We start from the raw sequence: 18,359 nt of genomic DNA on the forward strand, positions 1-18,359 counted from the left end.
AGAAAGTGCACATGACAGCCAGATCGTGTGGTGTGGTGTGGTGTGGTGTGGTGCAAAAGCTGCTAGTGAAGGCAATGCATGGTTCATGCCACAAAGTGCTTCCAGTTTTGCTTACACTTTGGACTCAAATTATCTGCCTCTATTGGTTGTGACATGGAGAGGACAGCCATACTACGATATACAGTGCATTATGAAGGCCTGGGTCATGGTTTCGGCGAAGACATAGGCTATGGATATTGCTTCAGTCCAACAACTGGAACTGTCAACAACAGTGAGTACGTAGCAGTCCAATGTGGACATGTGTAAAGTACACTGACATCAGGGAAATTACCTTCTGGTGCATGAATGTGCCTGCTAACATTGCTATGTTGGTACTGTAGGCAGCATTTAGTCCATTCTCTGCAATCTTTCTTTGCCCCCGGCCACATGAAGTGAGCTAGAGCTAGATGGAGTGTAGACCTTATATCTGGGTGGCTTAGGTTGTGTATGGATTCAAATTCTTGCCAACAGAAATTCGGAGGCAAGTGTGGATGTGGCTTGGCTGTGGACATATTGCAATACAGTTATTTTCTGGTGACAGGAAGTCCACAAGTTGTAGTTGTAATGATGTCTACATATTTTTAATGAGTCTTGAAGCACTTCATCCAACCTCTGTGCCTCTGTGAGTGCCATACAGTCCATTGTAGAGATGCTTCCAATGCGAGAGAGGCAGTCTGCCACAATTTTGTTCATACCTGAGATGTGCTGTACGTCCATGGTGAATTGGGCTATGTATAAGAGATCAGGTTAATTTGCTGGAAGGTGAATGCCAGCTTGTGGTCAGTGAAATTTGTGAAGGCATGAGCTTTGACTTGAGGGCAGAGGTACCTGATGGCTTCATACATCAGCATTAATTCTCTGTTGTGCTCACTCCATTTCTTCTGTGAGGCTGTCAGCTTTTTAGAAAAAAAATCTAGAGGCTGCCAGATCTTGCCAACATGTTGTTGAAGTACACCGCTATTCCATCTTACTAATGTCTACTAAGATAGCCAACAGTGCACTTGGCTCAGGATGCTCCAACAATGCTGCATCTACTATCACTTATTCAGACTTCTCACATGGCACAATTATAACACCTGTCCAGGTAATTGCTAAGCTGCCTTTAGCCTTTGAGCCCATCAGTGTGGCTGTCGAGGGCTTTTGAATTTAAGCTGCATGTGGCAAGTATGGTCAATAAAAGTTCAGCATGTCTAAATAGTGCCTTACTTCTTTGTGCATGGGCAGCTGGCAGATAGCCTCAATCTTGTATGACAATGGAAATGAGCCTAAAGGGGTAATGCAGTGATCTAAAAAGTCTAGCTGTGACTGTCCAAATATGCACTTTGCCATATTCAGCATGATTCTGCATTCGCTCAGTCATTGGAAAACCTGGATGAGATGGTGGCAGTGATCTTCTGGTGATGCAGAGAACACCAAGATGTCGTCCACATATGCAAATCAAAATGACAGATCACACAGCACTGAATCAATGAACTTCCGTGACATCTGCACCACATCCCAGAGGCTGAAAGTCATGAAACTGCTCACAAATAAGGCAAATAATTTAATAGTGACTGTCTTTCAAATGTTATTTTCTGTAGACCTATGTACACAAGCGCCATTCAATGCATAGTTGTAGTAGTGGAGCAGAGGTACCAGGTAACTGTCAATAAAATGGTGCAGATATTCAAAGCTCTATAGTATCCACAAGGCCACCATGCACCACACTTCTGCACAAGGTGCAGGGATGAAGACCAGTGGCTATCATGTGGATGCTAATTGTTCTCTTTGGTCATGTTATCGAATTCAGTCTTTGCTGTCTTCTACTGGTCTGGTGCTAATCTTTGAGGTCAGAAGGAGATCAGTGGCCCCTCAGTCATCATGGTCTGATGGACAACATTGTGTCAGATGCTCTTTGGTATGTCTGGTGGCTATGTTAATGCCGGAAAGTCTTTCAGTAGCACATTTATGTGGTGTCTGAGGTGGTTATCAGTTGGACACATTTAATGGGTGTCTAGCACCAGAAGGTTGTGGCTGTCACCCTTGTGGTCTGGTGTACAAGGCTGGCATTCCCTGTTGGTCTGGTGTACAAGGCTGGCATTGGACAAGTCTGGCAAAAGGTTATAATACACCATGAAATTCACTCCTGTAACTGGATCACCCACATTTTGTGCAGTGAAATTCCATGGGGAAGGAGCAGTAGAGGTCAAAATCCAGCTCTATTCTGTGCAGGCTGTTCGTGTAGATAAGCGAGTTACCTGTGGCTGCCAGGCAGAATGTCATATGTGTTCAGGGCTGATTTAGCAACATAAATTGGAGCCAGTTTCTATCAGGTACTTACGGCTGGTGTGTTGATCAGAAATGAGTAGGCACTGTGTTGTTGGTCTGCAATTCAACAAAGCACCAACAGTCGATTGCCACAGGCATTTGCGTACATGCATGGCTTGGTGCAGCATTGCTCACATTCCCCAAAATGATGTTACCAACAGGTATCCTTCTGTGTATTGGGTGCTGGCACAGGCGAGCATGATGCAGCCCTGCTGAAATAGCACCTTCTGTCCCTTTGATGGCTGTTATCTCCACCAATGTGCCAAAATTCTACCAGCTAGATAATCTATTGCATCAGCTGATCAACTTTCACCACTAATACCTCATACTTGGTGGGTGCTACCATAGTGGTTGCACTCATGCACTGCACAATGATACCGTAGTGGGTGCAGGCAATACGGCATACAGTGCTTTGTCGATCAGTTCTGCATGGCATCTCCTTGATAGAAGGAGGCAAACAACTGCTCTGCATAGTATGTGACAGCTGATTGGGTATGGTACCTACATCAATTTTGCTCCTAAGATGCTGCAGGTACTGTGACGGTTGAAAAAATCTGGCTCTATCTGGGTGAACCACAAGACCAGGTTCTGTGGCCAGAAAGGCAGTAGCCTCACAGCTAGTCTGGACTCTTTTGGGTTCACAGTCTCTGGATTTCATCTGTAATGTTGTTTAGTTGTGTTATGCATGCACAGGGGGCTGATCATGTTGGAGTCACCAGTTTGGCTGCTGCCTACGGGATTATTCCACTACTTACCATTCTGAAAGGCCTGTGTATGAGAATCAGCACTTGAGACTCTACTACGTACACAGTGCTTGTGAAAATGAATGCTAAATACCAGGCTTGAAAGACTAGGAATGAGTTAACACATCAGTTGTGCTTAGTGAGCTTATTGTTTGATTGCATTACTATGTACATCACACAGAGTTACCCATGCAAGACTGAAGGTAAAAGACGTAGAATAGCACATTTACAAAAAGTAACAACCCAAGGAATAAAAGCTCTGTGCATCATGAGAACATAACACTGAGTCCCTAGCAGAATGTGTGGCACTACATGGTGCATTTAGGAAAATTAATACTTGGACTTGAGTTGACTCTCACGCACTAACACAATGACACCAGAGGATGGCTGTGGTTGCTACAACCTGTATAGGTTTCTTGCAGTTCAGATTATGTTTGTAGTTTCACTGACAATTTCTTCCTTGATGCTGCTGCTACATAGTGAATGTGTTCCTATGAGAATGTAAACATATTTGCAGATCCTGGTGGGTTCGTATTGATGGGTACTGATCCCAGAATGAACACCAATTCTCAAATTCGGTACAACATTATCTACAGTGAGTCACCTATAACGAGAAATTTGTCTTTCTTGTTTTTTGAATAGGTCTTTTCCCATTGCACTTCTTCACAAACAGTGGATCTTGAAGGTTTGGGAAACTGTATAGCATCACTTCACGAGCATAAGTTTACATGCCACACTATACCTGCTTTGGAGGGAGGCTTTTTGGTTTCACTTTATTCCCTTTGAACTTCTACACAAAACATCAAACTTAAATATTCAGAAAACTGGATATTGCCACTTCACGAGTTTTCACTCTTAAGTTCACTTACCACACTATTCCTGCATTGGAGGACAGACTTTTCAGTTTGACTTTTTTCACTGTGAACTTCTGCACAAAATACGGAACTTGAAGATTCTGAAAACTGGATATAGTCATTTTGTGAGTTCTCACTGCTAAGTTTGTTTACAAATCCATTACTTCTTTTGAGATTGTAGGCTATTTTGTTTTCACATTTTTCATAATTACTTTATCCGTCTCTTGTAAGCTCACTATTTACTTGTTTAAGTAGTGCTGCTTCCAATTTTAGACTGTCTTTTGTGTTCACTGCTGTTGTTTAAGTTATGTTTTCCATATGTAAACAGTCAAAACATGGCCTTTGAAAATGATCAGTGTCTAAACACATTTTCACACACTTCCTGTCTAGCCACTAGTTACATATCACACACCTAATTCTTTTTATGACCGGTTTTTAATATTTTTTACTAGCTGAATTATTTAACTTATTATTTTTTGAGAGTGTTGTGTCACTACGCTTTTCTGCAGCCACCATCTTGTACACCCATTGGAACTGGCACAACCTTAAAAGAAACCTCTAAGCAAATACACATCATTCACTGCATCATCACCATTAAAATCTCAATGTGAGGAATGTGCTTCCTTTGAACAGACCATTTAGTTCACAATAATCAAAGAATGCCATCATAATTACAAACTTACCAACAAATGCTCCCTTAGATCAGGCTCACATTCTATGGTGCATTGTTAATAAATTCACTGCCAATAACAAATTTGCTCATCAGCTCCATTCCTACACCTGTTTCAACTACTGGCAACATCACTGCCCCTATTACAGACACCAGAGACTGAAATACATGACAATTTTGCATATGTTCCTTCTATTGACCAGAAACATTTCTCCCCATAGTTTTGTCCTTTCCTCATAATAGCCTCCTACTATCACACACAGATTCCTCTCTTCCCTTCTTCACCTTTGCCACAGAATTTACTTATGTAATTAATTGAACTATTCCAGCCTACTGCCAAGAAAGTTACAGCATGAAATTTCTGTCCTCCTTGCATACATAGACATTCCATAACACATTGCAGAATCTATTAACAAATTTTCTTGCTCAGGCCCTGTAGGAACATGCCCTCTTTTAAGTAGAGTGACTTCCCATTACCAAAAAATTCTGTACACATACGTTTCCAACACCTCCTGGCAAATTGAACTGATGTAATTCCTTCCCCAGGTACTTTACTGAACAGTGAGTTTTCTTAAAACTTTTTCTTTCACTCATGTTACCTCCCTTCTTAGCGTTTTACTTTGTACTTTTTACCTATTACTTTTGATGCCATCCTTACATTAATTTTCTTTCAGACTCCTAAACTGTGCCCCTGTTTGCACTTCACATTGTACATATTCCTGCACTCATGTCTCATTAAGCCCAAGATCACTAAATACAATTTTCACATGAATCATCATTCCTTCTCCTACAGTTTCTACTTCTGAACAGCTTCCTTTTATATATTTAACTTTAATTTTAATTACTTTATCCTCAATGTGATCTGATTCATCACATACTACAACTGTTTCTTCGATAACATTCAATTCTGATTAGCTGTGAATCATTTGAATGTCATTAAAATTCAATCTATCTTTCCTAAGATCCCTTTTACACAATTTTCTTGTGAGAAGTGCTCCGCTTTACTACTTTATCAGATTATGATAGCATATTATCAGACTTAGTACTCACAGCATTTATTTTATACTCAAGCTTGAACTTCAGTTCCCCATTATTTTTGCCAGTCTTAGATTTCATCTTTTCAAATTCATCATTGTAACCATATTTTATTTCCCCAACTAATCCACATTATATTTTCCCAAATTTTAATTCTACAGGGTGTTCAAAAAAAAGTGTTTAAGACTGAGAGGTGGTAGTATGAATCGAAAAAAAAAAAAAAAAAAAAAAAAAAAAAAAAAAAAAAAAAAAAAAAAAGGTCCAATAAACATGGCTTGGGAAATGCATATTTTCTGAGATAAACACATGTTGATAGGAATGGCTGTGCAATGTTTCAATGTTTGGTCGGAGATATTAGCACAGTCACTGCACTGGCACTCCATCACACGTATCGGCATGGTATTAAGATGTCTTACTCACAGTGCTCCACCTACTATTACGTTATCTGTAGTCAACTGCGTGGTTTGAGCCATGTTGTAGGCTATGTTAGTTTTCGTGGTGTTTGCCTTATTGTACAATACTGTCAACCTGGATTTGTATCATGGTGTTTTACCTTCTTCCAAACATGGATTCATTTATGTGTGTACTACTATTGCACTGTTGGTACATAAAAATGGTGTAGTACATTTACATTTTCTCTCTTCCATCACTTGTTAGCAATGGAAACCTGCTACTCAACAAGTGACATGGCGGAGACAATATTCTGCTATAGTTTAGCAAATGGACATAGCCTGAGGACCCATGCCTTCTATGCTGAAAAATACCTGCAGCACAGAGTGCTCTCTGAGAAACTGTACGGCATACTTTTCCAGTGTCTGAGGGACACAGGTACCCTTGCACCTCAGAAGCACTGACAATCTGCACACCTGACATGGACGAGAATGTGCTGAGTTCAGTGGAAGAAACCCCTGGGACCAGTGTGCAATGATTTGCAGCAGCAGAAGGCATTTCTCACTCTCTTATCTGGGATGGGGGGAAGGGGAGTGGATAAGGGAGGGGGGGGGGACATCATGAACAATTGCTGTATTCATAACATCTGCAGCATGTTCAGGCCTTAAGGCCACAGGATCATCATGGCAGATTATGGTTCTGTCAGTGGCTGTTGCAGAAGTATGCCCCAGATCCACTGTTCACATCCAAGATTTTATTTACTGATGAGGCAGGGTTCATGAGAGATGTTGCTAATTTCCATAACCAGCATTTATGGACAGATGTAAATCCCCAAGCAATTCAGGAAAGAGGGCATCATCACCAATTCTCAATCAACATATGGGCAGTTGTACTTGGCAATAGATTAATATGGCCATACAAGCTACCGCAGTGGTTAACTGGGGCACATTATCTGGACTATCTCATAGTGTATTGCGTACATTGCTGGAGGCTGTGCCAGAGCAGCAACAAATACAAATGTGGTTCACGCATGATGGTGCACTAACACACTTTTGTCACCATGTGCACAAACATCAGATGCAGACATTTCAGGACCGCTGGATTGGTCAGGGGGGCCCCACACCTTTGTCTGTTCATTCCACAGACCTCAGTCACCTAGAATTTATTAGACTTGTCTCAGAAAGTGTGCATATCTGGATCCATGTTTATTGGATGTATTTTTCTTGTTTTGATAAGTACTACCAACTCTCAAAGTATTTGACTTTTTTTTTTTAACACCCTGTGTATATCGAACCAATTTCTCACTCAATGCATTTGGGAGCAAAGCAGGTTCACTTTCTGGCACCTAACCTGATTTTTTCTTTTGCAGGCTAGGGCTACTGGTATCATTTTCAACTACCTCTGAGCCACAGGCACGCTATTTTGTCAACCGTGGGTGGCGATTCAAAACACGAAATTGGAAAAGGCAACTGCTGCTGTAAATATCTTTTATTTTATCATGCAATGCCACATCTACTGTTGATGGTGGCAGCACAAAAATGTGATGCCTCACAGTCAGTGGTTGGACATGCAGCAGTGTCAACCTGGACTGAGGGAACACGACATGTAGGTGTGACATGGACCCCTGGCTGCATATGGATGCCACATGGACAATGGCGTTGACCCTCAGCACAAGGACTTAATGTTGAAAGGCAATGCTTAAATGCAAAGTGAAAGGTGGCTTCTCCATGGAAACACATGGACACAGTGTACAAGGCAGTGTGTTGCTAGTAGCATCAACCCTGGCAACATGTGGTCATGGCCCAGCACACAATGTGAACTGCAGTGTCACAGTCACAGTGACCTTACTATTCCATGATAAACATGGGGCCACATGTATCTCACACCATAATAGCTGTGGCACAAACATGTGTACTAACTCACCTAGCATGGATGCACATAACAGTGAAAGTGGTTGGTTGGTTGGGGTTGAAGGGACCAAACAGCAAGGTCATCAGTCCCTTGGTTCAAATATGGTCCATTCCGATAGTGTGACATCTCAGAAAAGTCAGAACAATAAAAGGGAAAAGGCTAAAAAATGTAAAAGGGCAGTCATGTTGTCAATGGTGAAAACAAAATAAGATAAGTAAGCAAGAGAGAGAACCCAACACTATGATAGAGGCAGGAAATATCCCACCTATGAAGCAGCAGAGACAAGACCACCTGCGACTTAAAAGGTGCAACTGCTAGAATGTAGAAGTGCATATGGGAAAAGGAGACTAACCAATCCTAAAAAAAATCATAAAAACAGAGTAAAAGGGGAGAAAAGAAGATCTCGGTCAGGGAGGGGAGTCAGGAATCTCCTAACACGGTATACAGTGGGAGATACCCCAACACTCACCGCCCTGCCCCAACACCAGAGAGAGATTAAAAACCTTAAAACTGAGAATAAAAACCACTTTCCCGGAGGAAACCGAGAACCAGGTCGACCATCCGGGAAATGTCAGCCAACATCAAAGGTAAAGTGAGGGGGAGGCTGTACTTAGCATGCAGAGCCAAAAGAAGGGGGCATTCAACCAAAATGTGGGCTACTGACTGGAAGGCTCCACAACCACAAAGTGGGGGTGGCTCATCACGCAAAAGAAAACCATGGGTCAGCCTGGTATGGCCAGTGTGGAGATGACACAGTGTGATCAAGTCCTTTTGGGAGAGGTGAAAGGAAGAATGCCACGAGCCTGGTGTCACCTTAATCGCACGAAGTTTATTAGACAGGGAAGTAGCCTCCTAAGAGTTGGCCCATGATTGGGCGAAGTGGGATTTGATGTGCAGCCATAAATCCACTGCAGGAGGGGTTACAGAAAATGGGTGATCAGTGACTGCTCCCCCAGCCAAACGATTGGTGAGGTCATTACCCGGGATACCCACATGACCAGGGACCCAAAGGGAGTCAATGGAGCAAGCAGCACAGTGAATATCAGCGAGATGGTCATGGATGGCAGAGACCAAGGGATGGCGCAAAAAACACTGGTCAATAGCCAGAAAGCCACTCATTGAGTATGTATATAACAAAACATGGTTGTGTTGGGACTGTTTAATAAAGGTAAGGGCCTGGGAAATGGCCATCCATTCTGCAGTAAACACCCCACATGTAGGTGGCAGCAGATGATTTTCCGTTCCAACAGAGGGCATGAAGGCATATCCCACATGATCAGCAGATTTAGAGCCAACAGTGTAAAAAACAACAGCATCCCGAAACTCCCATAAAATCTGGCGAAAAAAGGAATGGAACACCATCGGGGGAATAGAATCTTTCGGACCTCGGCGGAGATCCATCCGAATTCAAGGCCGAGGAACTAACCAAGGTGGGGTGGAGGGGAGGGAGCGAGGAAGGCAGGACAAAGAAGGAAGCTGAAAATCACTGCAACGAGACACAAGGCGGAGCCCAACCGGTAAATCCGTCCGAGGGCGGGAATCAGGTGGGCGACGTCCATGGTCTTGGAACAAGAGACAGGAATTATGAATTATTATGGGTGGAGGTTACACTCAACAACCGAGCTAGGTTAATAATTGGCTCCTTTTACCGACCCCCCGACTCAGCAGCATTAGTGGCAGAACAACTGAGAGAAAATTTGGAATACATTTCACATAAATTTTCTCAGCATGTTATAGTCTTAGGTGGAGATTTCAATTTACCAGATATAGACTGGGACACTCAGATGTTTAGGACGGGTGGTAGGGACAGAGCATCGAGTGACATTATACTGAGTGCACTATCCGAAAATTACCTCGAGCAATTAAACAGAGAACCGACTCGTGGAGATAACATCTTGGACCTACTGGTAACAAACAGACCCGAACTTTTCGACTCTGTAAGTGCAGAACAGGGAATCAGTGATCATAAGGCCGTTGCAGCATCCCTGAATTTGGAAGTTAATAGGAATATAAAAAAAGGGCGGAAGGTTTATCTGTTTAGCAAGAGTAATAGAAGGCAGATTTCAGACTACCTAACAGATCAAAACGAAAATTTCTGTTCCGACACTGACAATGTTGAGTGTTTATGGAAAAAGTTCAAGGCAATCGTAAAATGCGTTTTAGACAGGTACGTGCCGAGTAAAACTGTGAGGGATGGGAAAAACCCACCGTGGTACAACAACAAAGTTAGGAAACTACTGCGAAAGCAAAGAGAGCTTCACTGCAAGTTTAAACGCAGCCAAAACCTCTCACACAAACAGAAGCTAAACGAAGTCAAAGTTAGCGTAAGGAGGGCTATGCGTGAAGTGTTCGGTGAATTCGAAAGTAAAATTCTATGTACCGACTTGACAGAAAATCCTAGGAAGTTCTGGTCTTATGTTAAATCAGTAAGTGGCTCGAAACAGCATATCCAGACACTCCGGGATGATGATGGCATTGAAACAGAGGATGACAAGCGTAAAGCTGAAATACTAAACACCTTTTTCCAAAGCTGTTTCACAGAGGAAGACCGCACTGCAGTTCCTTCTCTAAATCCTCGCACAAACGAAAAAATGGCTGACATCGAAATAAATGTCCAAGGAATAGAAAAGCAACTGGAATCACTCAACAGAGGAAAGTCCACTGGACCTGACGGGATACCAATTCGATTCTACACAGAGTACGCGAAAGAACTTGCCCCCCTTCTAACAGCTGTGTACCGCAAGTCTCTAGAGGAACGGAAGGTTCCAAATGATTGGAAAAGAGCACAGGTAGTCCCAGTCTTCAAGAAGGGTCGTCGAGCAGATGCGCAAAACTATAGACCTATATCTCTGACGTCGATCTGTTGTAGAATTTTAGAACATGTTTTTTGCTCGAATATCATGTCATTTTTGGAAACTCAGAATCTACTATGTAGGAATCAACATGGATTCCGGAAACAGCGATCGTGTGAGACCCAACTCGCTTTATTTGTTCATGAGACCCAGAAAATATTAGATACAGGCTCCCAGGTAGATGCTATTTTTCTTGACTTCCAGAAGGCGTTCGATACAGTTCCGCACTGTCGCCTGATAAACAAAGTAAGAGCCTACGGAATATCAGACCAGCTGTGTGTCTGGATTGAAGAGTTTTTAGCAAACAGAATGCAGCATGTTGTTATCAACGGAGAGACGTCTACAGACGTTAAAGTAACCTCTGGTGTGCCACAGGGGAGTGTTATGGGACCATTGCTTTTCACAATATATATAAATGACCTAGTAGATAGTGTCGGAAGTTCCATGCGGCTTTTCGCGGATGATGCTGTAGTATACAGAGAAGTTGCAGCATTAGAAAATTGTAGCGAAATGCAGGAAGATCTGCAGCGGATAGGCACTTGGTGCAGGGAGTGGCAACTGACCCTTAACATAGACAAATGTAATGTATTGCGAATACATAGAAAGAAGGATCCTTTATTGTATGATTATATGATAGCGGAACAAACACTGGTAGCAGTTACTTCTGTAAAATATCTGGGAGTATGCGTGCGGAACGATTTGAAGTGGAATGATCATATAAAATTAATTGTTGGTAAGGCGGGTACCAGGTTGAGATTCATTGGGAGAGTCCTTAGAAAATGTAGTCCATCAACAAAGGAGGTGGCTTACAAAACACTCGTTCGACCTATACTTGAGTATTGCTCATCAGTGTGGGATCCGTACCAGATCGGGTTGACGGAGGAGATAGAGAAGATTCAAAGAAGAGCGGCGCGTTTCGTCACAGGGTTATTTGGTAACCGTGATAGCGTTACGCAGATGTTTAACAAACTCAAGTGGCGGACTCTGCAAGAGAGGCGCTCTGCTTCGCGGTGTAGCTTGCTCGCCAGGTTTCGAGAGGGTGCGTTTCTGGATGAGGTATCGAATATATTGCTTCCCCCTACTTATACCTCCCGAGGAGATCACGAATGTAAAATTAGAGAGATTAGAGCGCGCACAGAGGCTTTCAGACAGTCGTTCTTCCCGCGAACCATACGCGACTGGAACAGGAAAGGGAGGTAATGACAGTGGCACGTAAAGTGCCCTCCGCCACACACCGTTGGGTGGCTTGCGGAGTATAAATGTAGATGTAGATGTAGAGAGAATAGGAAGGATGAGTGGGAGAGGAACAGACAGCGAGTGCATAAGACACCAGAAGCTGGGACCGCTGAACAGAAATGGGGGGCATCCCAGTTTCAACCAGGAGACTATCAACAGGGCTAGTAGGGAAGGCACCAGTGGCCAACGGATACCACGATAGTGGACTGGATCCAACACATGCAGTGTGGAAGGAGCAGCCGAACCATAAACTTGACAACCATAGTCCAAGTGAGACAGAACTAGAGCATGATAAAGATGGAGAAGGAGGGAGCGGTTCGCACTCCAAGAGGAGTGGGCATGGAAGCGAAGGACATTGAGTTTACGGAAACATCCTTCCTTCAGAAGTATAATATGGGGCAGCCAAGTGAGGCTGTTGTCGAAAAGAAGACCTAGGAAACGAACTGTGGGACCACATCGAGATAGAGCTCTGGATCAGGATGGATTTTAGTACGGTGACAGAAGTGGACCACCCGCGATTTTAAAGGAGAGAATCGAAACCTGTGTGAGATGGTCCATGCAGAGGCACACCTTATAACTCCCTGGAGCTGCCATTCTGCAGAGGCCATCGAAGAGGAACTAACCCAAATGCAGAAATCATCGACATACAGGGCAGGGGCGACCAAAGAACAGACAGGGGCCACCAGTCCATCGATAGCAATGCGGAAAAGAAGTACACTCAAGACAGAACCCTGTGGGATGCCCATCTCCTGGGTCTGTGGAGAACTAAAAACAGTACCAACCCGAACCCTGAATGACTGATGGAACAGGAACTGGCAGATAAAAATCGGGAGTGATGAAGTGTAAGTAAGATGTGATGGCGCCAGGCCGTGTCATAGGCCTTGCGTAGGTCAAAAAATACTGCAACCAAATGGCAGTGCTGGGAAAAAGCCTGCCAAACTGCGGATTCCAAGCGAAGTTCATGATTGATCGGAGACCGTCCCTCTCGGAAGCCACACTGGTAAGGGGACAATAGGTCCCGAGATTCGAGGACCCAATTGAGCCAATGGGCTACAATCCATTCAAGTAGCTTGCAAACAACATTTGTCAGACTAATTGGCCTATAGCTGTCAACCAGGCTTAAGGACAGGAACCATGATGCTATCCCTCCACTGAGAAGGGAAGTCACCCTGGATCCCGATACGGTTAAACATCCAGAGATGATGTTGCTGTTGTGGAGCATTGAGATGTTGAAGCAGTTGGTTATGAATGGAGTCTGGGCCAGGGGCTGTATCATGAGAAGAAGACAGTGCAAAAAGAAATTCCCATTCTGTAAAAGGTTCATTGTAAGATTCTGACTGACAAGGGGTAAAACACAAGGTGGAAGCTTCAGCCCACTGTTTCCGGTGAAGGAAAGCAGCCGGATAGGAGGCTGATGCTGATGCCATTGCAAAATGGGTTGCAAGATGTTCCGCAAGAATCAACGAGTCCGTACAAAGGCCATCTGGCAGGTGAAGGCCTGGGAAGGTGGACTGCCAATGGCAACCTTGGAGAGAGCGAAGTGTAGCCCATACCCGTGACATAGGGACAGTAGAACCAAGGGAAGAAACAAATCATTCCCAACATATCTGTTTGCTCTGTTTGATTAAAAAACAGGCTTTAGCATGAAGGTGTTTAAAGGTAATAAGGCTGGCAATGGATGGGTGCCTCTTAAGATGTTGCACAGCTCGACGGTGATCACAGATGGCAGTGGCAATGGCCGTACTCCACCACGGGACCTGCCAGCGACGAAATGGTCCAGATGAAGGCGGTACAGCAAGGCTAGCAGTGCGAACAATCGTGTCAGACACGTCAAGTAGTAGTAGTAGTCCGCCGCTCGTGGTCTCGCGGTAGCGTTCTCGCTTCGCGAGCACGGGGTGCCGGGTTCGATTCCCGGCGGGGTCAGGGATTTTCACCTGCCTCAAGATGACTGGGTGTTTGTGTTGTCCTCATCATTTCATCATCATCCAGGAAAGTGGCGAAATTGGACTGAGCAAAGGTTGGGTAATTGTACGGGCGCTGATAACCACGCAGTTGAGCGCCCCACAATCCAAACATCATCATCATCACGTCAAGTAGTACATCATCAATACAACCCAACAAAGAGGGAGAAAACATGACCTGTGCGGTATATAGAGGCCAATCGGCGCATTGGAAAGACCATCAAGGTAACCTGTCCATCAGGGAGTGGGAAGGGAGAGAGAGAATCAACAGGAAATGGTCACCATCACAAAGGTCATCGTGTGGCGACCAGTGTAATGAAGGGAGCAGAGAGGGAGAAGAAAGAGAAAGATCAATGGCAGAAAAGGAACCATGACCAGCACTGAAATGAGTAGGGGAGCCATCATTAAGAAGGCACAAGTTGTGGTCTGTAATAAACTGATCTAAGAGAAGACCTCATCTAGATGGAAATGCACTACCCCACAAGGGATGATGACCATTAAAATCCCCGAGGAGGAGGAAGGGAGGAGGGAGTTGCTGAAGAACTGCGGTTAAGGTAGCAGGTGTAAGAGTCCTGTCAGGAGGGAGATAAAGATTGCAAATGGTGAATCCAGAGTCCAGTGGACCCTAACAGCAACCGCTTCCAATGTAGTTTGAAGAGGAATCCACGTGCTAGCAATGTCTGTGCAGACCAACATACAAACACCACCAGAAGCCCGCAGGGGTCCGACCCGATTTCGACAGAAAACATGGAACCCACGGAGGGTCGATGAGTGAGCATCAGTAAAATGAGATTCCTGTAGAACCACACAAGCTGCAGAGTAAGATGAAATAAGGGATTTCAATTCCGGAAGGTGACGGTAATATCCATTACAATTCCATTGGATAACCACCCCGCCATCTGAGATTGTCCCGAAGTTCCTCATCAGTTTGAAGGATGAGGTCCCTGTGAAAAATCACACCTTGAACCATATTTAGAGACTGGGGGGGGGGGGGGGGGGGGTAATGGACACAGGAAATGTGCCAAGATTGGTATAGGCACGAAGGGCCACAGACTGGGCAGCTGAAGCAGTTTTGATCAGCAATGAATCTGACCGCATCTTGCTCAGGGAGTCCACTTCACCAAACTTGTCTTCAATGTGTTCCACAAAGAATAAAGGTTTGTTATTGGTGAAAGTATTCCCATCAGTCCTGGTGCAAACCAGATAGTGGGGGAAAGGCTTTGCCCCTAACGGATGGGCCTGACCCTCTTCCCAGGGGTACCCATGGAAGGGAAGGCCAAAGGGGCAGGAGAAGAGCATTAGAAGAATCAGTTCCACGCAGAGAGACGGCCGCAGAAGAATGGCCAGAGTTCTGGACCCGTATGTGTTTCATTTGCTTAGCATCCACCCTGAACCCTGATACCACCCACTCCGATCAGGGCTCTCCTCACAGGCGCCACCCAGCCACAGCAACGGCCATCTGGCATGGCGGCCATTGCCGGGAGTTCCGATGCTTCAGGATGATGAGCAACCACTCCGAGGCTTGCATGAGGAGGTCACAGCTCAGATATCAGAAATGTGATCCCTGTGTGTTCAGGGGGCTCAAACAAAAGGGTACATAGTGACCCCACCACACGTGCTGGCTACTGTGCTGGCTATGCACACTAGCATCAGACAACGACGTGAAAGAAAAGGTGGAATGAACCAGGAGGGCACACGTCGGAGACACTAGGTAAGGTGCTCTTCCCCAAATGGCTCACAGTACAGAATAGAAATTTAGTAATGGAGGTCAAACCCCAGAGGGGGACCAGGGAGTGCCAAAAGGAGGTGATTACACAACAAAGCTAAATTGCAAAACCAACGTAACCAGGAGGATAGCGGGGGCCAACATAAGCAAGGACACCAAGAGAGGGAGAGGATAGGGTGAGGGGGGAGGAGCAAGGAGAGGAAAGGAGGGGAACTGGAAGGAAATGCAGCCCTGGAAAGAAGGAAGGCTGCAATAGCTCGGGGCCCCGTGCTCGCCACACATGTATCCACAAAACAGTTGTGGACCCTGGGGGGAACAGTGAAAGTGATGCCTAATAGTATGCTACCACACATACTTAGCTCAGAGCCCTCAAATAAAGTATCCATGAATAAATAGTGGGGTATTAGATCTCAAAATATATACATTGTGAATAGTGAGTACCATCCGGGAAGAGCTGAACAGTTACAACAGGCCCTGAGTGGTGTGTGACTTCAAATTTATGATTGAATTGTCTGCACACAGTCATAGCATAGTTATAAATAATAAATATTTGAACAATAATAGTTCTTGAACTTAAGTTGTATGAGTTTGGTAATAATTTCATTGGAAGAATATGCAGCCATTTGACTGTATATTACTGTATTTTTCTTCAGTACAATCTAGATTTTGACTTTTCTGCCATTACTGAGTACAATGCTAAAAGTTCTCAAACCCTAAATGCATCATATCTTATAATGTCAGCCCAAAGCAACTAAACAAATACTTTGGGCTTACTTTGTCACATATGGCACATTAATGGTGTAACAATGTACTCAATAATGTAAGAAAAGCTGAAATCTAGATTGTACAGAAGAAAAATACAGTAGTTTACAATCAAATGATGGTGTATTCTTTCAAAAAGTACTGTATGAGAGTGGCTCATCTCTGTCAGAAAATATTGTTGGAGTATGCAACTTCAGTCAATTTTAGAGGTGTCTTGGGATTCTGTGTAGTACACTTCCAAGTAAATTTAACAATTTATGTGAATATATGGCAGTTTCAACCTAATATTTCACTCTTTAGTCCATGATGGCTTCCACTTGTCACTCGTGCGCGCCCCTGCTGCCAAGCCAGTACCTGAAAAACCCTGCAGCTGCTCAGCAGCTGGTCACTTGCCATCTCATGTCAGCCATATATGCAGTCTGAAGGCTCTTCAAGTTTGTGACAGCATTGTATAAAATAATCCAGCTGCACTGCTCAGAAACCACATAGACCCACTTTGTATTAATTTTGCATGCTATACATGACACAAAGTCACACTAAGAACACACTCTGCAACTACTTAGTATTACAAGTGACCACTTATTAACTGGCCCAAAATGTGAGTACTAATTTTATTGTAATGTAGTAGCCTGCATGCCCATTTCATATCCTTACATCTGATTCAGTAAGTAAACTTACTTATACATATGTTTCTTGCTCTAGAATCACATTATATCATGTACTTACTGTTGCTCACAGGCTTGAGGCATGCTGCACTTTTCACATATGATTACAATTAAATTACAAAGGAGAAAACTGATTTTAGCTGATCTGCATACTGCTTGTTGATACCTGTTCATTACAGTCCTTGGTCTCTCAAATCAGCATGAGTCATGTGATTCACCAAACTCCATCAGCACACCAGCAGTCATGTGCAATTATGGCCACCCAAATCATCCACTGTGGGTGGAAGTGTGGGTCCTTGACATAGCAAATGCAATTCTGTTTACAAAAGTCTTTGAAAGACTGAGCTACTAATCAAGGAACATTGTCCAAAACCAGAGTGCAAGGTGAGCCTTCTGTGTAGAATATCTCCGTTGGGGCCTTGAAAGTCACGTCTACTGTTGTAGATGCACAGTAAAAACATAATGGTACATTAAGAAAAGCATTAATGACCAAAACCAGAAAGTGTCTAAAAATCAATGTGGATTGTTTCCTTAGACTGTGGAGGGGCTGTCCATGATGAAAAAATGGTGTGCAATGCTGCCTACTGGCCCAAACATTTGCGATAGGTCACAATGAGGTGTTCCACCCTTCTGATCAATGCCCAGGCAGAAAACATGGCATTGCACTACCAGTTCTGTGAGAGAGATTCCCCGGTGACCCTGATGTAATAAGCAAAATATCCCCTGTGGCACAGGTGTTGGAACTGTGATGTGGGGGAGTAAACCCCTTCATCAACAGGAGAATAATGCCATCTGAGAGGTAGAGGTGATACTGCAGCACATAAATATTTCAAAGAGGGTCTGAAGGTTGACTTTTTCTTTTTTTTTTTGTTTTTTTTTTGTTTTTTTTTTTTTTGTTTTGGGGCGCAAAACTGCCACGGTCATTAGTGCTCAGTCTGTGACTTAGGAAACAGTAAAAAACGAAAATGGAAACCAGCAGCAATGGGAACGAAACTCAAAAAATTGGAGAAACTAAAAGCAGAAGGAAATCTTAAAAATCCACTACAGAAAGGGGTTGGTTGTCCCCAAAAAGAGCTTCAAATGACTGACATCATCTCACTGGCACTAATGAACTCGAGAACGCGATCGGCCGAGCACGTGTCATCTGCTAAAATGGACGATATATCAGGCAACAGCTGTAGACAGATGCGTAATGGAGTAAAATAGGG

This window comes from Schistocerca cancellata, chromosome 5 (assembly GCF_023864275.1).
Source record: "Schistocerca cancellata isolate TAMUIC-IGC-003103 chromosome 5, iqSchCanc2.1, whole genome shotgun sequence".
In the NCBI taxonomy this organism is placed as follows: Eukaryota; Metazoa; Arthropoda; class Insecta; order Orthoptera; family Acrididae; genus Schistocerca; species Schistocerca cancellata.